Source organism: Orcinus orca, chromosome 19 (genome assembly GCF_937001465.1).
Source record: "Orcinus orca chromosome 19, mOrcOrc1.1, whole genome shotgun sequence".
Lineage (NCBI taxonomy): Eukaryota > Metazoa > Chordata > Mammalia > Artiodactyla > Delphinidae > Orcinus > Orcinus orca.
Window position 1 is genome coordinate 60862104 of NC_064577.1, and position 19773 is coordinate 60881876.

A 19773-nucleotide genomic window follows, 5' to 3' on the forward strand; every position below is an offset into this window, starting at 1 on the left:
CGGAGGTCTCGGGTATCGGGCGGCGGCGGAGGGTTTGGCGACCACCTCCCAGCCCAGGGCGGCCGTGACCCAGCAAACCCTTCGGCGCTTGGCGCCCCGCCCAAGATCCCGCACGTCGCTCACAGGGACGTGGCCCCGGAGGCTTCAGGGCCCGGGGCCCGCGGTCCCTTGGGCATCGGCCCTGCCGGCCCACGCGGCGCTAGGCGCAGCCCGGCCGCAGCCCGGGCCGGCCCTCCTGCCCGACGGCAGCTGGCCCGAAGCCACTGGGAGCCACCATTGAGTCGCCACGGCCCCTCAGCCCCGGCAAGGCCACCCTTGCCCCCACACCCCCCGCCGAGCTCAGGACCCCGCCCCTGGTGGCCGGCAGGCCCGGGGAAGCGGCCCCTGCCCTCGATCCCGCTCCCGCACCCGGCCGCGGTGACACGCCAGAGGGGCGGGGTGGGGGTGGGGGGCTTTTGTCGGAGGGAGCTGTGGAGGGACACACCGGCACACAGGTGGCGGCGCCGGGGCTGGGCGCCGGTGGGGGCGGCCAGGTGCAGGTCGAGGGGCTCGCGGGCCGAAAGGACGGCAAGTGGGCCCGCGGCGGAGTCTGGGTCCGGGCCAGCCACCCCGGGAGCGTCTGGGGTGCGGCTGCCTTCCAGGGCCGCCTTCTGGCCGCCTGGCCGGCCGGGCCGGCGGGGAGCGCCCCCGCCGGCGCGCGCCGTGGTGGGAGGGGCCTGAGGAGGTGGGGCCTGCCGCGGGGCCCGGCGGGGGCGGAGCCGGCGGCCCCCGCCGCGGGCGAGTAAAGGAGAAGGCGGGCGGAGCGGGAGGCAAAAAGCCTACAGCACCCGGTATTCCCAGGCGGTCTCCCATCCAAGTACTAACCAGGCCCGACCCTGCTTAGCTGACGAGATCGGGCGCGTTCAGGGTGCTATGGCCGTAGACGGGGGCGGGGGCCGCGGGCTGCCTCTTGAGGCCCAGTTTCGCTGGCGCTGGCGCCTTAACGCCAGCCTGGCGGCCGGCCCGCCCCGGCAGGGCCCCCTCGCCCGCCCAGGCAGGGGGAACGGAGGTCTCGGGTATCGGGCGGCGGCGGAGGGTTTGGCGACCACCTCCCAGCCCAGGGCGGCCGTGACCCAGCAAACCCTTCGGCGCTTGGCGCCCCGCCCAAGATCCCGCACGTCGCTCACAGGGACGTGGCCCCGGAGGCTTCAGGGCCCGGGGCCCGCGGTCCCTTGGGCATCGGCCCTGCCGGCCCACGCGGCGCTAGGCGCAGCCCGGCCGCAGCCCGGGCCGGCCCTCCTGCCCGACGGCAGCTGGCCCGAAGCCACTGGGAGCCACCATTGAGTCGCCACGCCCCTCAGCCCCGGCAAGGCCACCCTTGCCCCCACACCCCCCGCCGAGCTCAGGACCCCGCCCCTGGTGGCCGGCAGGCCCGGGGAAGCGGCCCCTGCCCTCGATCCCGCTCCCGCACCCGGCCGCGGTGACACGCCAGAGGGGCGGGGTGGGGGTGGGGGGCTTTTGTCGGAGGGAGCTGTGGAGGGACACACCGGCACACAGGTGGCGGCGCCGGGGCTGGGCGCCGGTGGGGGCGGCCAGGTGCAGGTCGAGGGGCTCGCGGGCCGAAAGGACGGCAAGTGGGCCCGCGGCGGAGTCTGGGTCCGGGCCAGCCACCCCGGGAGCGTCTGGGGTGCGGCTGCCTTCCAGGGCCGCCTTCTGGCCGCCTGGCCGGCCGGGCCGGCGGGGAGCGCCCCCGCCGGCGCGCGCCGTGGTGGGAGGGGCCTGAGGAGGTGGGGCCTGCCGCGGGGCCCGGCGGGGGCGGAGCCGGCGGCCCCCGCCGCGGGCGAGTAAAGGAGAAGGCGGGCGGAGCGGGAGGCAAAAAGCCTACAGCACCCGGTATTCCCAGGCGGTCTCCCATCCAAGTACTAACCAGGCCCGACCCTGCTTAGCTGACGAGATCGGGCGCGTTCAGGGTGGTATGGCCGTAGACGGGGGCGGGGGCCGCGGGCTGCCTCTTGAGGCCCAGTTTCGCTGGCGCTGGCGCCTTAACGCCAGCCTGGCGGCCGGCCCGCCCCGGCAGGGCCCCCTCGCCCGCCCAGGCAGGGGGAACGGAGGTCTCGGGTATCGGGCGGCGGCGGAGGGTTTGGCGACCACCTCCCAGCCCAGGGCGGCCGTGACCCAGCAAACCCTTCGGCGCTTGGCGCCCCGCCCAAGATCCCGCACGTCGCTCACAGGGACGTGGCCCCGGAGGCTTCAGGGCCCGGGGCCCGCGGTCCCTTGGGCATCGGCCCTGCCGGCCCACGCGGCGCTAGGCGCAGCCCGGCCGCAGCCCGGGCCGGCCCTCCTGCCCGACGGCAGCTGGCCCGAAGCCACTGGGAGCCACCATTGAGTCGCCACGGCCCCTCAGCCCCGGCAAGGCCACCCTTGCCCCCACACCCCCCGCCGAGCTCAGGACCCCGCCCCTGGTGGCCGGCAGGCCCGGGGAAGCGGCCCCTGCCCTCGATCCCGCTCCCGCACCCGGCCGCGGTGACACGCCAGAGGGGCGGGGTGGGGGTGGGGGGCTTTTGTCGGAGGGAGCTGTGGAGGGACACACCGGCACACAGGTGGCGGCGCCGGGGCTGGGCGCCGGTGGGGGCGGCCAGGTGCAGGTCGAGGGGCTCGCGGGCCGAAAGGACGGCAAGTGGGCCCGCGGCGGAGTCTGGGTCCGGGCCAGCCACCCCGGGAGCGTCTGGGGTGCGGCTGCCTTCCAGGGCCGCCTTCTGGCCGCCTGGCCGGCCGGGCCGGCGGGGAGCGCCCCCGCCGGCGCGCGCCGTGGTGGGAGGGGCCTGAGGAGGTGGGGCCTGCCGCGGGGCCCGGCGGGGGCGGAGCCGGCGGCCCCCGCCGCGGGCGAGTAAAGGAGAAGGCGGGCGGAGCGGGAGGCAAAAAGCCTACAGCACCCGGTATTCCCAGGCGGTCTCCCATCCAAGTACTAACCAGGCCCGACCCTGCTTAGCTGACGAGATCGGGCGCGTTCAGGGTGCTATGGCCGTAGACGGGGGCGGGGGCCGCGGGCTGCCTCTTGAGGCCCAGTTTCGCTGGCGCTGGCGCCTTAACGCCAGCCTGGCGGCCGGCCCGCCCCGGCAGGGCCCCCTCGCCCGCCCAGGCAGGGGGAACGGAGGTCTCGGGTATCGGGCGGCGGCGGAGGGTTTGGCGACCACCTCCCAGCCCAGGGCGGCCGTGACCCAGCAAACCCTTCGGCGCTTGGCGCCCCGCCCAAGATCCCGCACGTCGCTCACAGGGACGTGGCCCCGGAGGCTTCAGGGCCCGGGGCCCGCGGTCCCTTGGGCATCGGCCCTGCCGGCCCACGCGGCGCTAGGCGCAGCCCGGCCGCAGCCCGGGCCGGCCCTCCTGCCCGACGGCAGCTGGCCCGAAGCCACTGGGAGCCACCATTGAGTCGCCACGCCCCTCAGCCCCGGCAAGGCCACCCTTGCCCCCACACCCCCCGCCGAGCTCAGGACCCCGCCCCTGGTGGCCGGCAGGCCCGGGGAAGCGGCCCCTGCCCTCGATCCCGCTCCCGCACCCGGCCGCGGTGACACGCCAGAGGGGCGGGGTGGGGGTGGGGGGCTTTTGTCGGAGGGAGCTGTGGAGGGACACACCGGCACACAGGTGGCGGCGCCGGGGCTGGGCGCCGGTGGGGGCGGCCAGGTGCAGGTCGAGGGGCTCGCGGGCCGAAAGGACGGCAAGTGGGCCCGCGGCGGAGTCTGGGTCCGGGCCAGCCACCCCGGGAGCGTCTGGGGTGCGGCTGCCTTCCAGGGCCGCCTTCTGGCCGGCCGGGCCGGCGGGGAGCGCCCCCGCCGGCGCGCGCCGTGGTGGGAGGGGCCTGAGGAGGTGGGGCCTGCCGCGGGGCCCGGCGGGGGCGGAGCCGGCGGCCCCCGCCGCGGGCGAGTAAAGGAGAAGGCGGGCGGAGCGGGAGGCAAAAAGCCTACAGCACCCGGTATTCCCAGGCGGTCTCCCATCCAAGTACTAACCAGGCCCGACCCTGCTTAGCTTCCGAGATCAGACGAGATCGGGCGCGTTCAGGGTGGTATGGCCGTAGACGGGGGCGGGGGCCGCGGGCTGCCTCTTGAGGCCCAGTTTCGCTGGCGCTGGCGCCTTAACGCCAGCCTGGCGGCCGGCCCGCCCCGGCAGGGCCCCCTCGCCCGCCCAGGCAGGGGGAACGGAGGTCTCGGGTATCGGGCGGCGGCGGAGGGTTTGGCGACCACCTCCCAGCCCAGGGCGGCCGTGACCCAGCAAACCCTTCGGCGCTTGGCGCCCCGCCCAAGATCCCGCACGTCGCTCACAGGGACGTGGCCCCGGAGGCTTCAGGGCCCGGGGCCCGCGGTCCCTTGGGCATCGGCCCTGCCGGCCCACGCGGCGCTAGGCGCAGCCCGGCCGCAGCCCGGGCCGGCCCTCCTGCCCGACGGCAGCTGGCCCGAAGCCACTGGGAGCCACCATTGAGTCGCCACGCCCCTCAGCCCCGGCAAGGCCACCCTTGCCCCCACACCCCCCGCCGAGCTCAGGACCCCGCCCCTGGTGGCCGGCAGGCCCGGGGAAGCGGCCCCTGCCCTCGATCCCGCTCCCGCACCCGGCCGCGGTGACACGCCAGAGGGGCGGGGTGGGGGTGGGGGGCTTTTGTCGGAGGGAGCTGTGGAGGGACACACCGGCACACAGGTGGCGGCGCCGGGGCTGGGCGCCGGTGGGGGCGGCCAGGTGCAGGTCGAGGGGCTCGCGGGCCGAAAGGACGGCAAGTGGGCCCGCGGCGGAGTCTGGGTCCGGGCCAGCCACCCCGGGAGCGTCTGGGGTGCGGCTGCCTTCCAGGGCCGCCTTCTGGCCGGCCGGGCCGGCGGGGAGCGCCCCCGCCGGCGCGCGCCGTGGTGGGAGGGGCCTGAGGAGGTGGGGCCTGCCGCGGGGCCCGGCGGGGGCGGAGCCGGCGGCCCCCGCCGCGGGCGAGTAAAGGAGAAGGCGGGCGGAGCGGGAGGCAAAAAGCCTACAGCACCCGGTATTCCCAGGCGGTCTCCCATCCAAGTACTAACCAGGCCCGACCCTGCTTAGCTTCCGAGATCAGACGAGATCGGGCGCGTTCAGGGTGGTATGGCCGTAGACGGGGGCGGGGGCCGCGGGCTGCCTCTTGAGGCCCAGTTTCGCTGGCGCTGGCGCCTTAACGCCAGCCTGGCGGCCGGCCCGCCCCGGCAGGGCCCCCTCGCCCGCCCAGGCAGGGGGAACGGAGGTCTCGGGTATCGGGCGGCGGCGGAGGGTTTGGCGACCACCTCCCAGCCCAGGGCGGCCGTGACCCAGCAAACCCTTCGGCGCTTGGCGCCCCGCCCAAGATCCCGCACGTCGCTCACAGGGACGTGGCCCCGGAGGCTTCAGGGCCCGGGGCCCGCGGTCCCTTGGGCATCGGCCCTGCCGGCCCACGCGGCGCTAGGCGCAGCCCGGCCGCAGCCCGGGCCGGCCCTCCTGCCCGACGGCAGCTGGCCCGAAGCCACTGGGAGCCACCATTGAGTCGCCACGGCCCCTCAGCCCCGGCAAGGCCACCCTTGCCCCCACACCCCCCGCCGAGCTCAGGACCCCGCCCCTGGTGGCCGGCAGGCCCGGGGAAGCGGCCCCTGCCCTCGATCCCGCTCCCGCACCCGGCCGCGGTGACACGCCAGAGGGGCGGGGTGGGGGTGGGGGGCTTTTGTCGGAGGGAGCTGTGGAGGGACACACCGGCACACAGGTGGCGGCGCCGGGGCTGGGCGCCGGTGGGGGCGGCCAGGTGCAGGTCGAGGGGCTCGCGGGCCGAAAGGACGGCAAGTGGGCCCACGGCGGAGTCTGGGTCCGGGCCAGCCACCCCGGGAGCGTCTGGGGTGCGGCTGCCTTCCAGGGCCGCCTTCTGGCCGGCCGGGCCGGCGGGGAGCGCCCCCGCCGGCGCGCGCCGTGGTGGGAGGGGCCTGAGGAGGTGGGGCCTGCCGCGGGGCCCGGCGGGGGCGGAGCCGGCGGCCCCCGCCGCGGGCGAGTAAAGGAGAAGGCGGGCGGAGCGGGAGGCAAAAAGCCTACAGCACCCGGTATTCCCAGGCGGTCTCCCATCCAAGTACTAACCAGGCCCGACCCTGCTTAGCTTCCGAGATCAGACGAGATCGGGCGCGTTCAGGGTGGTATGGCCGTAGACGGGGGCGGGGGCCGCGGGCTGCCTCTTGAGGCCCAGTTTCGCTGGCGCTGGCGCCTTAACGCCAGCCTGGCGGCCGGCCCGCCCCGGCAGGGCCCCCTCGCCCGCCCAGGCAGGGGGAACGGAGGTCTCGGGTATCGGGCGGCGGCGGAGGGTTTGGCGACCACCTCCCAGCCCAGGGCGGCCGTGACCCAGCAAACCCTTCGGCGCTTGGCGCCCCGCCCAAGATCCCGCACGTCGCTCACAGGGACGTGGCCCCGGAGGCTTCAGGGCCCGGGGCCCGCGGTCCCTTGGGCATCGGCCCTGCCGGCCCACGCGGCGCTAGGCGCAGCCCGGCCGCAGCCCGGGCCGGCCCTCCTGCCCGACGGCAGCTGGCCCGAAGCCACTGGGAGCCACCATTGAGTCGCCACGGCCCCTCAGCCCCGGCAAGGCCACCCTTGCCCCCACACCCCCCGCCGAGCTCAGGACCCCGCCCCTGGTGGCCGGCAGGCCCGGGGAAGCGGCCCCTGCCCTCGATCCCGCTCCCGCACCCGGCCGCGGTGACACGCCAGAGGGGCGGGGTGGGGGTGGGGGGCTTTTGTCGGAGGGAGCTGTGGAGGGACACACCGGCACACAGGTGGCGGCGCCGGGGCTGGGCGCCGGTGGGGGCGGCCAGGTGCAGGTCGAGGGGCTCGCGGGCCGAAAGGACGGCAAGTGGGCCCGCGGCGGAGTCTGGGTCCGGGCCAGCCACCCCGGGAGCGTCTGGGGTGCGGCTGCCTTCCAGGGCCGCCTTCTGGCCGGCCGGGCCGGCGGGGAGCGCCCCCGCCGGCGCGCGCCGTGGTGGGAGGGGCCTGAGGAGGTGGGGCCTGCCGCGGGGCCCGGCGGGGGCGGAGCCGGCGGCCCCCGCCGCGGGCGAGTAAAGGAGAAGGCGGGCGGAGCGGGAGGCAAAAAGCCTACAGCACCCGGTATTCCCAGGCGGTCTCCCATCCAAGTACTAACCAGGCCCGACCCTGCTTAGCTTCCGAGATCAGACGAGATCGGGCGCGTTCAGGGTGGTATGGCCGTAGACGGGGGCGGGGGCCGCGGGCTGCCTCTTGAGGCCCAGTTTCGCTGGCGCTGGCGCCTTAACGCCAGCCTGGCGGCCGGCCCGCCCCGGCAGGGCCCCCTCGCCCGCCCAGGCAGGGGGAACGGAGGTCTCGGGTATCGGGCGGCGGCGGAGGGTTTGGCGACCACCTCCCAGCCCAGGGCGGCCGTGACCCAGCAAACCCTTCGGCGCTTGGCGCCCCGCCCAAGATCCCGCACGTCGCTCACAGGGACGTGGCCCCGGAGGCTTCAGGGCCCGGGGCCCGCGGTCCCTTGGGCATCGGCCCTGCCGGCCCACGCGGCGCTAGGCGCAGCCCGGCCGCAGCCCGGGCCGGCCCTCCTGCCCGACGGCAGCTGGCCCGAAGCCACTGGGAGCCACCATTGAGTCGCCACGGCCCCTCAGCCCCGGCAAGGCCACCCTTGCCCCCACACCCCCCGCCGAGCTCAGGACCCCGCCCCTGGTGGCCGGCAGGCCCGGGGAAGCGGCCCCTGCCCTCGATCCCGCTCCCGCACCCGGCCGCGGTGACACGCCAGAGGGGCGGGGTGGGGGTGGGGGGCTTTTGTCGGAGGGAGCTGTGGAGGGACACACCGGCACACAGGTGGCGGCGCCGGGGCTGGGCGCCGGTGGGGGCGGCCAGGTGCAGGTCGAGGGGCTCGCGGGCCGAAAGGACGGCAAGTGGGCCCACGGCGGAGTCTGGGTCCGGGCCAGCCACCCCGGGAGCGTCTGGGGTGCGGCTGCCTTCCAGGGCCGCCTTCTGGCCGGCCGGGCCGGCGGGGAGCGCCCCCGCCGGCGCGCGCCGTGGTGGGAGGGGCCTGAGGAGGTGGGGCCTGCCGCGGGGCCCGGCGGGGGCGGAGCCGGCGGCCCCCGCCGCGGGCGAGTAAAGGAGAAGGCGGGCGGAGCGGGAGGCAAAAAGCCTACAGCACCCGGTATTCCCAGGCGGTCTCCCATCCAAGTACTAACCAGGCCCGACCCTGCTTAGCTTCCGAGATCAGACGAGATCGGGCGCGTTCAGGGTGGTATGGCCGTAGACGGGGGCGGGGGCCGCGGGCTGCCTCTTGAGGCCCAGTTTCGCTGGCGCTGGCGCCTTAACGCCAGCCTGGCGGCCGGCCCGCCCCGGCAGGGCCCCCTCGCCCGCCCAGGCAGGGGGAACGGAGGTCTCGGGTATCGGGCGGCGGCGGAGGGTTTGGCGACCACCTCCCAGCCCAGGGCGGCCGTGACCCAGCAAACCCTTCGGCGCTTGGCGCCCCGCCCAAGATCCCGCACGTCGCTCACAGGGACGTGGCCCCGGAGGCTTCAGGGCCCGGGGCCCGCGGTCCCTTGGGCATCGGCCCTGCCGGCCCACGCGGCGCTAGGCGCAGCCCGGCCGCAGCCCGGGCCGGCCCTCCTGCCCGACGGCAGCTGGCCCGAAGCCACTGGGAGCCACCATTGAGTCGCCACGGCCCCTCAGCCCCGGCAAGGCCACCCTTGCCCCCACACCCCCCGCCGAGCTCAGGACCCCGCCCCTGGTGGCCGGCAGGCCCGGGGAAGCGGCCCCTGCCCTCGATCCCGCTCCCGCACCCGGCCGCGGTGACACGCCAGAGGGGCGGGGTGGGGGTGGGGGGCTTTTGTCGGAGGGAGCTGTGGAGGGACACACCGGCACACAGGTGGCGGCGCCGGGGCTGGGCGCCGGTGGGGGCGGCCAGGTGCAGGTCGAGGGGCTCGCGGGCCGAAAGGACGGCAAGTGGGCCCGCGGCGGAGTCTGGGTCCGGGCCAGCCACCCCGGGAGCGTCTGGGGTGCGGCTGCCTTCCAGGGCCGCCTTCTGGCCGGCCGGGCCGGCGGGGAGCGCCCCCGCCGGCGCGCGCCGTGGTGGGAGGGGCCTGAGGAGGTGGGGCCTGCCGCGGGGCCCGGCGGGGGCGGAGCCGGCGGCCCCCGCCGCGGGCGAGTAAAGGAGAAGGCGGGCGGAGCGGGAGGCAAAAAGCCTACAGCACCCGGTATTCCCAGGCGGTCTCCCATCCAAGTACTAACCAGGCCCGACCCTGCTTAGCTTCCGAGATCAGACGAGATCGGGCGCGTTCAGGGTGGTATGGCCGTAGACGGGGGCGGGGGCCGCGGGCTGCCTCTTGAGGCCCAGTTTCGCTGGCGCTGGCGCCTTAACGCCAGCCTGGCGGCCGGCCCGCCCCGGCAGGGCCCCCTCGCCCGCCCAGGCAGGGGGAACGGAGGTCTCGGGTATCGGGCGGCGGCGGAGGGTTTGGCGACCACCTCCCAGCCCAGGGCGGCCGTGACCCAGCAAACCCTTCGGCGCTTGGCGCCCCGCCCAAGATCCCGCACGTCGCTCACAGGGACGTGGCCCCGGAGGCTTCAGGGCCCGGGGCCCGCGGTCCCTTGGGCATCGGCCCTGCCGGCCCACGCGGCGCTAGGCGCAGCCCGGCCGCAGCCCGGGCCGGCCCTCCTGCCCGACGGCAGCTGGCCCGAAGCCACTGGGAGCCACCATTGAGTCGCCACGGCCCCTCAGCCCCGGCAAGGCCACCCTTGCCCCCACACCCCCCGCCGAGCTCAGGACCCCGCCCCTGGTGGCCGGCAGGCCCGGGGAAGCGGCCCCTGCCCTCGATCCCGCTCCCGCACCCGGCCGCGGTGACACGCCAGAGGGGCGGGGTGGGGGTGGGGGGCTTTTGTCGGAGGGAGCTGTGGAGGGACACACCGGCACACAGGTGGCGGCGCCGGGGCTGGGCGCCGGTGGGGGCGGCCAGGTGCAGGTCGAGGGGCTCGCGGGCCGAAAGGACGGCAAGTGGGCCCGCGGCGGAGTCTGGGTCCGGGCCAGCCACCCCGGGAGCGTCTGGGGTGCGGCTGCCTTCCAGGGCCGCCTTCTGGCCGCCTGGCCGGCCGGGCCGGCGGGGAGCGCCCCCGCCGGCGCGCGCCGTGGTGGGAGGGGCCTGAGGAGGTGGGGCCTGCCGCGGGGCCCGGCGGGGGCGGAGCCGGCGGCCCCCGCCGCGGGCGAGTAAAGGAGAAGGCGGGCGGAGCGGGAGGCAAAAAGCCTACAGCACCCGGTATTCCCAGGCGGTCTCCCATCCAAGTACTAACCAGGCCCGACCCTGCTTAGCTGACGAGATCGGGCGCGTTCAGGGTGCTATGGCCGTAGACGGGGGCGGGGGCCGCGGGCTGCCTCTTGAGGCCCAGTTTCGCTGGCGCTGGCGCCTTAACGCCAGCCTGGCGGCCGGCCCGCCCCGGCAGGGCCCCCTCGCCCGCCCAGGCAGGGGGAACGGAGGTCTCGGGTATCGGGCGGCGGCGGAGGGTTTGGCGACCACCTCCCAGCCCAGGGCGGCCGTGACCCAGCAAACCCTTCGGCGCTTGGCGCCCCGCCCAAGATCCCGCACGTCGCTCACAGGGACGTGGCCCCGGAGGCTTCAGGGCCCGGGGCCCGCGGTCCCTTGGGCATCGGCCCTGCCGGCCCACGCGGCGCTAGGCGCAGCCCGGCCGCAGCCCGGGCCGGCCCTCCTGCCCGACGGCAGCTGGCCCGAAGCCACTGGGAGCCACCATTGAGTCGCCACGCCCCTCAGCCCCGGCAAGGCCACCCTTGCCCCCACACCCCCCGCCGAGCTCAGGACCCCGCCCCTGGTGGCCGGCAGGCCCGGGGAAGCGGCCCCTGCCCTCGATCCCGCTCCCGCACCCGGCCGCGGTGACACGCCAGAGGGGCGGGGTGGGGGTGGGGGGCTTTTGTCGGAGGGAGCTGTGGAGGGACACACCGGCACACAGGTGGCGGCGCCGGGGCTGGGCGCCGGTGGGGGCGGCCAGGTGCAGGTCGAGGGGCTCGCGGGCCGAAAGGACGGCAAGTGGGCCCGCGGCGGAGTCTGGGTCCGGGCCAGCCACCCCGGGAGCGTCTGGGGTGCGGCTGCCTTCCAGGGCCGCCTTCTGGCCGCCTGGCCGGCCGGGCCGGCGGGGAGCGCCCCCGCCGGCGCGCGCCGTGGTGGGAGGGGCCTGAGGAGGTGGGGCCTGCCGCGGGGCCCGGCGGGGGCGGAGCCGGCGGCCCCCGCCGCGGGCGAGTAAAGGAGAAGGCGGGCGGAGCGGGAGGCAAAAAGCCTACAGCACCCGGTATTCCCAGGCGGTCTCCCATCCAAGTACTAACCAGGCCCGACCCTGCTTAGCTGACGAGATCGGGCGCGTTCAGTGTGCTATGGCCGTAGACGGGGGCGGGGGCCGCGGGCTGCCTCTTGAGGCCCAGTTTCGCTGGCGCTGGCGCCTTAACGCCAGCCTGGCGGCCGGCCCGCCCCGGCAGGGCCCCCTCGCCCGCCCAGGCAGGGGGAACGGAGGTCTCGGGTATCGGGCGGCGGCGGAGGGTTTGGCGACCACCTCCCAGCCCAGGGCGGCCGTGACCCAGCAAACCCTTCGGCGCTTGGCGCCCCGCCCAAGATCCCGCACGTCGCTCACAGGGACGTGGCCCCGGAGGCTTCAGGGCCCGGGGCCCGCGGTCCCTTGGGCATCGGCCCTGCCGGCCCACGCGGCGCTAGGCGCAGCCCGGCCGCAGCCCGGGCCGGCCCTCCTGCCCGACGGCAGCTGGCCCGAAGCCACTGGGAGCCACCATTGAGTCGCCACGGCCCCTCAGCCCCGGCAAGGCCACCCTTGCCCCCACACCCCCCGCCGAGCTCAGGACCCCGCCCCTGGTGGCCGGCAGGCCCGGGGAAGCGGCCCCTGCCCTCGATCCCGCTCCCGCACCCGGCCGCGGTGACACGCCAGAGGGGCGGGGTGGGGGTGGGGGGCTTTTGTCGGAGGGAGCTGTGGAGGGACACACCGGCACACAGGTGGCGGCGCCGGGGCTGGGCGCCGGTGGGGGCGGCCAGGTGCAGGTCGAGGGGCTCGCGGGCCGAAAGGACGGCAAGTGGGCCCGCGGCGGAGTCTGGGTCCGGGCCAGCCACCCCGGGAGCGTCTGGGGTGCGGCTGCCTTCCAGGGCCGCCTTCTGGCCGCCTGGCCGGCCGGGCCGGCGGGGAGCGCCCCCGCCGGCGCGCGCCGTGGTGGGAGGGGCCTGAGGAGGTGGGGCCTGCCGCGGGGCCCGGCGGGGGCGGAGCCGGCGGCCCCCGCCGCGGGCGAGTAAAGGAGAAGGCGGGCGGAGCGGGAGGCAAAAAGCCTACAGCACCCGGTATTCCCAGGCGGTCTCCCATCCAAGTACTAACCAGGCCCGACCCTGCTTAGCTGACGAGATCGGGCGCGTTCAGGGTGCTATGGCCGTAGACGGGGGCGGGGGCCGCGGGCTGCCTCTTGAGGCCCAGTTTCGCTGGCGCTGGCGCCTTAACGCCAGCCTGGCGGCCGGCCCGCCCCGGCAGGGCCCCCTCGCCCGCCCAGGCAGGGGGAACGGAGGTCTCGGGTATCGGGCGGCGGCGGAGGGTTTGGCGACCACCTCCCAGCCCAGGGCGGCCGTGACCCAGCAAACCCTTCGGCGCTTGGCGCCCCGCCCAAGATCCCGCACGTCGCTCACAGGGACGTGGCCCCGGAGGCTTCAGGGCCCGGGGCCCGCGGTCCCTTGGGCATCGGCCCTGCCGGCCCACGCGGCGCTAGGCGCAGCCCGGCCGCAGCCCGGGCCGGCCCTCCTGCCCGACGGCAGCTGGCCCGAAGCCACTGGGAGCCACCATTGAGTCGCCACGCCCCTCAGCCCCGGCAAGGCCACCCTTGCCCCCACACCCCCCGCCGAGCTCAGGACCCCGCCCCTGGTGGCCGGCAGGCCCGGGGAAGCGGCCCCTGCCCTCGATCCCGCTCCCGCACCCGGCCGCGGTGACACGCCAGAGGGGCGGGGTGGGGGTGGGGGGCTTTTGTCGGAGGGAGCTGTGGAGGGACACACCGGCACACAGGTGGCGGCGCCGGGGCTGGGCGCCGGTGGGGGCGGCCAGGTGCAGGTCGAGGGGCTCGCGGGCCGAAAGGACGGCAAGTGGGCCCGCGGCGGAGTCTGGGTCCGGGCCAGCCACCCCGGGAGCGTCTGGGGTGCGGCTGCCTTCCAGGGCCGCCTTCTGGCCGCCTGGCCGGCCGGGCCGGCGGGGAGCGCCCCCGCCGGCGCGCGCCGTGGTGGGAGGGGCCTGAGGAGGTGGGGCCTGCCGCGGGGCCCGGCGGGGGCGGAGCCGGCGGCCCCCGCCGCGGGCGAGTAAAGGAGAAGGCGGGCGGAGCGGGAGGCAAAAAGCCTACAGCACCCGGTATTCCCAGGCGGTCTCCCATCCAAGTACTAACCAGGCCCGACCCTGCTTAGCTGACGAGATCGGGCGCGTTCAGTGTGCTATGGCCGTAGACGGGGGCGGGGGCCGCGGGCTGCCTCTTGAGGCCCAGTTTCGCTGGCGCTGGCGCCTTAACGCCAGCCTGGCGGCCGGCCCGCCCCGGCAGGGCCCCCTCGCCCGCCCAGGCAGGGGGAACGGAGGTCTCGGGTATCGGGCGGCGGCGGAGGGTTTGGCGACCACCTCCCAGCCCAGGGCGGCCGTGACCCAGCAAACCCTTCGGCGCTTGGCGCCCCGCCCAAGATCCCGCACGTCGCTCACAGGGACGTGGCCCCGGAGGCTTCAGGGCCCGGGGCCCGCGGTCCCTTGGGCATCGGCCCTGCCGGCCCACGCGGCGCTAGGCGCAGCCCGGCCGCAGCCCGGGCCGGCCCTCCTGCCCGACGGCAGCTGGCCCGAAGCCACTGGGAGCCACCATTGAGTCGCCACGGCCCCTCAGCCCCGGCAAGGCCACCCTTGCCCCCACACCCCCCGCCGAGCTCAGGACCCCGCCCCTGGTGGCCGGCAGGCCCGGGGAAGCGGCCCCTGCCCTCGATCCCGCTCCCGCACCCGGCCGCGGTGACACGCCAGAGGGGCGGGGTGGGGGTGGGGGGCTTTTGTCGGAGGGAGCTGTGGAGGGACACACCGGCACACAGGTGGCGGCGCCGGGGCTGGGCGCCGGTGGGGGCGGCCAGGTGCAGGTCGAGGGGCTCGCGGGCCGAAAGGACGGCAAGTGGGCCCGCGGCGGAGTCTGGGTCCGGGCCAGCCACCCCGGGAGCGTCTGGGGTGCGGCTGCCTTCCAGGGCCGCCTTCTGGCCGCCTGGCCGGCCGGGCCGGCGGGGAGCGCCCCCGCCGGCGCGCGCCGTGGTGGGAGGGGCCTGAGGAGGTGGGGCCTGCCGCGGGGCCCGGCGGGGGCGGAGCCGGCGGCCCCCGCCGCGGGCGAGTAAAGGAGAAGGCGGGCGGAGCGGGAGGCAAAAAGCCTACAGCACCCGGTATTCCCAGGCGGTCTCCCATCCAAGTACTAACCAGGCCCGACCCTGCTTAGCTGACGAGATCGGGCGCGTTCAGGGTGCTATGGCCGTAGACGGGGGCGGGGGCCGCGGGCTGCCTCTTGAGGCCCAGTTTCGCTGGCGCTGGCGCCTTAACGCCAGCCTGGCGGCCGGCCCGCCCCGGCAGGGCCCCCTCGCCCGCCCAGGCAGGGGGAACGGAGGTCTCGGGTATCGGGCGGCGGCGGAGGGTTTGGCGACCACCTCTCAGCCCAGGGCAGCCGTGACCCAGCAAACCCTTCGGCGCTTGGCGCCCCGCCCAAGATCCCGCACGTCGCTCACAGGGACGTGGCCCCGGAGGCTTCAGGGCCCGGGGCCCGCGGTCCCTTGGGCATCGGCCCTGCCGGCCCACGCGGCGCTAGGCGCAGCCCGGCCGCAGCCCGGGCCGGCCCTCCTGCCCGACGGCAGCTGGCCCGAAGCCACTGGGAGCCACCATTGAGTCGCCACGGCCCCTCAGCCCCGGCAAGGCCACCCTTGCCCCCACACCCCCCGCCGAGCTCAGGACCCCGCCCCTGGTGGCCGGCAGGCCCGGGGAAGCGGCCCCTGCCCTCGATCCCGCTCCCGCACCCGGCCGCGGTGACACGCCAGAGGGGCGGGGTGGGGGTGGGGGGCTTTTGTCGGAGGGAGCTGTGGAGGGACACACCGGCACACAGGTGGCGGCGCCGGGGCTGGGCGCCGGTGGGGGCGGCCAGGTGCAGGTCGAGGGGCTCGCGGGCCGAAAGGACGGCAAGTGGGCCCGCGGCGGAGTCTGGGTCCGGGCCAGCCACCCCGGGAGCGTCTGGGGTGCGGCTGCCTTCCAGGGCCGCCTTCTGGCCGGCCGGGCCGGCGGGGAGCGCCCCCGCCGGCGCGCGCCGTGGTGGGAGGGGCCTGAGGAGGTGGGGCCTGCCGCGGGGCCCGGCGGGGGCGGAGCCGGCGGCCCCCGCCGCGGGCGAGTAAAGGAGAAGGCGGGCGGAGCGGGAGGCAAAAAGCCTACAGCACCCGGTATTCCCAGGCGGTCTCCCATCCAAGTACTAACCAGGCCCGACCCTGCTTAGCTTCCGAGATCAGACGAGATCGGGCGCGTTCAGGGTGGTATGGCCGTAGACGGGGGCGGGGGCCGCGGGCTGCCTCTTGAGGCCCAGTTTCGCTGGCGCTGGCGCCTTAACGCCAGCCTGGCGGCCGGCCCGCCCCGGCAGGGCCCCCTCGCCCGCCCAGGCAGGGGGAACGGAGGTCTCGGGTATCGGGCGGCGGCGGAGGGTTTGGCGACCACCTCCCAGCCCAGGGCGGCCGTGACCCAGCAAACCCTTCGGCGCTTGGCGCCCCGCCCAAGATCCCGCACGTCGCTCACAGGGACGTGGCCCCGGAGGCTTCAGGGCCCGGGGCCCGCGGTCCCTTGGGCATCGGCCCTGCCGGCCCACGCGGCGCTAGGCGCAGCCCGGCCGCAGCCCGGGCCGGCCCTCCTGCCCGACGGCAGCTGGCCCGAAGCCACTGGGAGCCACCATTGAGTCGCCACGGCCCCTCAGCCCCGGCAAGGCCACCCTTGCCCCCACACCCCCCGCCGAGCTCAGGACCCCGCCCCTGGTGGCCGGCAGGCCCGGGGAAGCGGCCCCTGCCCTCGATCCCGCTCCCGCACCCGGCCGCGGTGACACGCCAGAGGGGCGGGGTGGGGGTGGGGGGCTTTTGTCGGAGGGAGCTGTGGAGGGACACACCGGCACACAGGTGGCGGCGCCGGGGCTGGGCGCCGGTGGGGGCGGCCAGGTGCAGGTCGAGGGGCTCGCGGGCCGAAAGGACGGCAAGTGGGCCCGCGGCGGAGTCTGGGTCCGGGCCAGCCACCCCGGGAGCGTCTGGGGTGCGGCTGCCTTCCAGGGCCGCCTTCTGGCCGGCCGGGCCGGCGGGGAGCGCCCCCGCCGGCGCGCGCCGTGGTGGGAGGGGCCTGAGGAGGTGGGGCCTGCCGCGGGGCCCGGCGGGGGCGGAGCCGGCGGCCCCCGCCGCGGGCGAGTAAAGGAGAAGGCGGGCGGAGCGGGAGGCAAAAAGCCTACAGCACCCGGTATTCCCAGGCGGTCTCCCATCCAAGTACTAACCAGGCCCGACCCTGCTTAGCTGACGAGATCGGGCGCGTTCAGTGTGCTATGGCCGTAGACGGGGGCGGGGGCCGCGGGCTGCCTCTTGAGGCCCAGTTTCGCTGGCGCTGGCGCCTTAACGCCAGCCTGGCGGCCGGCCCGCCCCGGCAGGGCCCCCTCGCCCGCCCAGGCAGGGGGAACGGAGGTCTCGGGTATCGGGCGGCGGCGGAGGGTTTGGCGACCACCTCCCAGCCCAGGGCGGCCGTGACCCAGCAAACCCTTCGGCGCTTGGCGCCCCGCCCAAGATCCCGCACGTCGCTCACAGGGACGTGGCCCCGGAGGCTTCAGGGCCCGGGGCCCGCGGTCCCTTGGGCATCGGCCCTGCCGGCCCACGCGGCGCTAGGCGCAGCCCGGCCGCAGCCCGGGCCGGCCCTCCTGCCCGACGGCAGCTGGCCCGAAGCCACTGGGAGCCACCATTGAGTCGCCACGGCCCCTCAGCCCCGGCAAGGCCACCCTTGCCCCCACACCCCCCGCCGAGCTCAGGACCCCGCCCCTGGTGGCCGGCAGGCCCGGGGAAGCGGCCCCTGCCCTCGATCCCGCTCCCGCACCCGGCCGCGGTGACACGCCAGAGGGGCGGGGTGGGGGTGGGGGGCTTTTGTCGGAGGGAGCTGTGGAGGGACACACCGGCACACAGGTGGCGGCGCCGGGGCTGGGCGCCGGTGGGGGCGGCCAGGTGCAGGTCGAGGGGCTCGCGGGCCGAAAGGACGGCAAGTGGGCCCGCGGCGGAGTCTGGGTCCGGGCCAGCCACCCCGGGAGCGTCTGGGGTGCGGCTGCCTTCCAGGGCCGCCTTCTGGCCGGCCGGGCCGGCGGGGAGCGCCCCCGCCGGCGCGCGCCGTGGTGGGAGGGGCCTGAGGAGGTGGGGCCTGCCGCGGGGCCCGGCGGGGGCGGAGCCGGCGGCCCCCGCCGCGGGCGAGTAAAGGAGAAGGCGGGCGGAGCGGGAGGCAAAAAGCCTACAGCACCCGGTATTCCCAGGCGGTCTCCCATCCAAGTACTAACCAGGCCCGACCCTGCTTAGCTTCCGAGATCAGACGAGATCGGGCGCGTTCAGGGTGGTATGGCCGTAGACGGGGGCGGGGGCCGCGGGCTGCCTCTTGAGGCCCAGTTTCGCTGGCGCTGGCGCCTTAACGCCAGCCTGGCGGCCGGCCCGCCCCGGCAGGGCCCCCTCGCCCGCCCAGGCAGGGGGAACGGAGGTCTCGGGTATCGGGCGGCGGCGGAGGGTTTGGCGACCACCTCCCAGCCCAGGGCGGCCGTGACCCAGCAAACCCTTCGGCGCTTGGCGCCCCGCCCAAGATCCCGCACGTCGCTCACAGGGACGTGGCCCCGGAGGCTTCAGGGCCCGGGGCCCGCGGTCCCTTGGGCATCGGCCCTGCCGGCCCACGCGGCGCTAGGCGCAGCCCGGCCGCAGCCCGGGCCGGCCCTCCTGCCCGACGGCAGCTGGCCCGAAGCCACTGGGAGCCACCATTGAGTCGCCACGGCCCCTCAGCCCCGGCAAGGCCACCCTTGCCCCCACACCCCCCGCCGAGCTCAGGACCCCGCCCCTGGTGGCCGGCAGGCCCGGGGAAGCGGCCCCTGCCCTCGATCCCGCTCCCGCACCCGGCCGCGGTGACACGCCAGAGGGGCGGGGTGGGGGTGGGGGGCTTTTGTCGGAGGGAGCTGTGGAGGGACACACCGGCACACAGGTGGCGGCGCCGGGGCTGGGCGCCGGTGGGGGCGGCCAGGTGCAGGTCGAGGGGCTCGCGGGCCGAAAGGACGGCAAGTGGGCCCGCGGCGGAGTCTGGGTCCGGGCCAGCCACCCCGGGAGCGTCTGGGGTGCGGCTGCCTTCCAGGGCCGCCTTCTGGCCGCCTGGCCGGCCGGGCCGGCGGGGAGCGCCCCCGCCGGCGCGCGCCGTGGTGGGAGGGGCCTGAGGAGGTGGGGCCTGCCGCGGGGCCCGGCGGGGGCGGAGCCGGCGGCCCCCGCCGCGGGCGAGTAAAGGAGAAGGCGGGCGGAGCGGGAGGCAAAAAGCCTACAGCACCCGGTATTCCCAGGCGGTCTCCCATCCAAGTACTAACCAGGCCCGACCCTGCTTAGCTGACGAGATCGGGCGCGTTCAGTGTGCTATGGCCGTAGACGGGGGCGGGGGCCGCGGGCTGCCTCTTGAGGCCCAGTTTCGCTGGCGCTGGCGCCTTAACGCCAGCCTGGCGGCCGGCCCGCCCCGGCAGGGCCCCCTCGCCCGCCCAGGCAGGGGGAACGGAGGTCTCGGGTATCGGGCGGCGGCGGAGGGTTTGGCGACCACCTCCCAGCCCAGGGCGGCCGTGACCCAGCAAACCCTTCGGCGCTTGGCGCCCCGCCCAAGATCCCGCACGTCGCTCACAGGGACGTGGCCCCGGAGGCTTCAGGGCCCGGGGCCCGCGGTCCCTTGGGCATCGGCCCTGCCGGCCCACGCGGCGCTAGGCGCAGCCCGGCCGCAGCCCGGGCCGGCCCTCCTGCCCGACGGCAGCTGGCCCGAAGCCACTGGGAGCCACCATTGAGTCGCCACGGCCCCTCAGCCCCGGCAAGGCCACCCTTGCCCCCACACCCCCCGCCGAGCTCAGGACCCCGCCCCTGGTGGCCGGCAGGCCCGGGGAAGCGGCCCCTGCCCTCGATCCCGCTCCCGCACCCGGCCGCGGTGACACGCCAGAGGGGCGGGGTGGGGGTGGGGGGCTTTTGTCGGAGGGAGCTGTGGAGGGACACACCGGCACACAGGTGGCGGCGCCGGGGCTGGGCGCCGGTGGGGGCGGCCAGGTGCAGGTCGAGGGGCTCGCGGGCCGAAAGGACGGCAAGTGGGCCCGCGGCGGAGTCTGGGTCCGGGCCAGCCACCCCGGGAGCGTCTGGGGTGCGGCTGCCTTCCAGGGCCGCCTTCTGGCCGGCCGGGCCGGCGGGGAGCGCCCCCGCCGGCGCGCGCCGTGGTGGGAGGGGCCTGAGGAGGTGGGGCCTGCCGCGGGGCCCGGCGGGGGCGGAGCCGGCGGCCCCCGCCGCGGGCGAGTAAAGGAGAAGGCGGGCGGAGCGGGAGGCAAAAAGCCTACAGCACCCGGTATTCCCAGGCGGTCTCCCATCCAAGTACTAACCAGGCCCGACCCTGCTTAGCTGACGAGATCGGGCGCGTTCAGGGTGCTATGGCCGTAGACGGGGGCGGGGGCCGCGGGCTGCCTCTTGAGGCCCAGTTTCGCTGGCGCTGGCGCCTTAACGCCAGCCTGGCGGCCGGCCC

The 19773-nt window shown here is 77.0% G+C and overlaps 8 non-coding genes and 11 pseudogenes across 8 annotated transcripts; all 19 read right to left on the minus strand.

Moving 5' to 3' along the window:
- Positions 1-815: 815 nt before the first annotated feature.
- LOC125962530 (uncharacterized) lies at positions 816-924 on the minus strand (annotated as a pseudogene).
- A 933-nt stretch (positions 925-1857) lies between these two features.
- Positions 1858-1966, minus strand: LOC125962499 (uncharacterized; annotated as a pseudogene).
- Positions 1967-2900: 934 nt separating this feature from the next.
- On the minus strand, positions 2901-3009 carry LOC125962531 (uncharacterized; annotated as a pseudogene).
- A 925-nt stretch (positions 3010-3934) lies between these two features.
- On the minus strand, positions 3935-4053 carry LOC125962214 (5S ribosomal RNA). The gene has a single exon (XR_007473735.1). It is a non-coding gene; the product is annotated as a 5S ribosomal RNA (ribosomal RNA).
- A 925-nt stretch (positions 4054-4978) lies between these two features.
- LOC125962225 (5S ribosomal RNA) lies at positions 4979-5097 on the minus strand. Its single transcript, XR_007473746.1, has one exon. It is a non-coding gene; the product is annotated as a 5S ribosomal RNA (ribosomal RNA).
- A 926-nt stretch (positions 5098-6023) lies between these two features.
- Positions 6024-6142, minus strand: LOC125962236 (5S ribosomal RNA). Its single transcript, XR_007473757.1, has one exon. It is a non-coding gene; the product is annotated as a 5S ribosomal RNA (ribosomal RNA).
- Positions 6143-7068: 926 nt separating this feature from the next.
- Positions 7069-7187, minus strand: LOC125962247 (5S ribosomal RNA). The gene has a single exon (XR_007473768.1). It is a non-coding gene; the product is annotated as a 5S ribosomal RNA (ribosomal RNA).
- Positions 7188-8113: 926 nt separating this feature from the next.
- On the minus strand, positions 8114-8232 carry LOC125962258 (5S ribosomal RNA). The gene has a single exon (XR_007473779.1). It is a non-coding gene; the product is annotated as a 5S ribosomal RNA (ribosomal RNA).
- A 926-nt stretch (positions 8233-9158) lies between these two features.
- LOC125962269 (5S ribosomal RNA) lies at positions 9159-9277 on the minus strand. The gene has a single exon (XR_007473790.1). It is a non-coding gene; the product is annotated as a 5S ribosomal RNA (ribosomal RNA).
- A 934-nt stretch (positions 9278-10211) lies between these two features.
- LOC125962532 (uncharacterized) lies at positions 10212-10320 on the minus strand (annotated as a pseudogene).
- A 933-nt stretch (positions 10321-11253) lies between these two features.
- LOC125962582 (uncharacterized) lies at positions 11254-11362 on the minus strand (annotated as a pseudogene).
- Positions 11363-12296: 934 nt separating this feature from the next.
- On the minus strand, positions 12297-12405 carry LOC125962533 (uncharacterized; annotated as a pseudogene).
- A 933-nt stretch (positions 12406-13338) lies between these two features.
- LOC125962583 (uncharacterized) lies at positions 13339-13447 on the minus strand (annotated as a pseudogene).
- A 934-nt stretch (positions 13448-14381) lies between these two features.
- Positions 14382-14490, minus strand: LOC125962534 (uncharacterized; annotated as a pseudogene).
- A 926-nt stretch (positions 14491-15416) lies between these two features.
- LOC125962280 (5S ribosomal RNA) lies at positions 15417-15535 on the minus strand. The gene has a single exon (XR_007473801.1). It is a non-coding gene; the product is annotated as a 5S ribosomal RNA (ribosomal RNA).
- Positions 15536-16461: 926 nt separating this feature from the next.
- LOC125962584 (uncharacterized) lies at positions 16462-16570 on the minus strand (annotated as a pseudogene).
- Positions 16571-17496: 926 nt separating this feature from the next.
- On the minus strand, positions 17497-17615 carry LOC125962291 (5S ribosomal RNA). The gene has a single exon (XR_007473812.1). It is a non-coding gene; the product is annotated as a 5S ribosomal RNA (ribosomal RNA).
- A 934-nt stretch (positions 17616-18549) lies between these two features.
- On the minus strand, positions 18550-18658 carry LOC125962585 (uncharacterized; annotated as a pseudogene).
- Positions 18659-19584: 926 nt separating this feature from the next.
- Positions 19585-19693, minus strand: LOC125962536 (uncharacterized; annotated as a pseudogene).
- Positions 19694-19773: the final 80 nt, after the last annotated feature.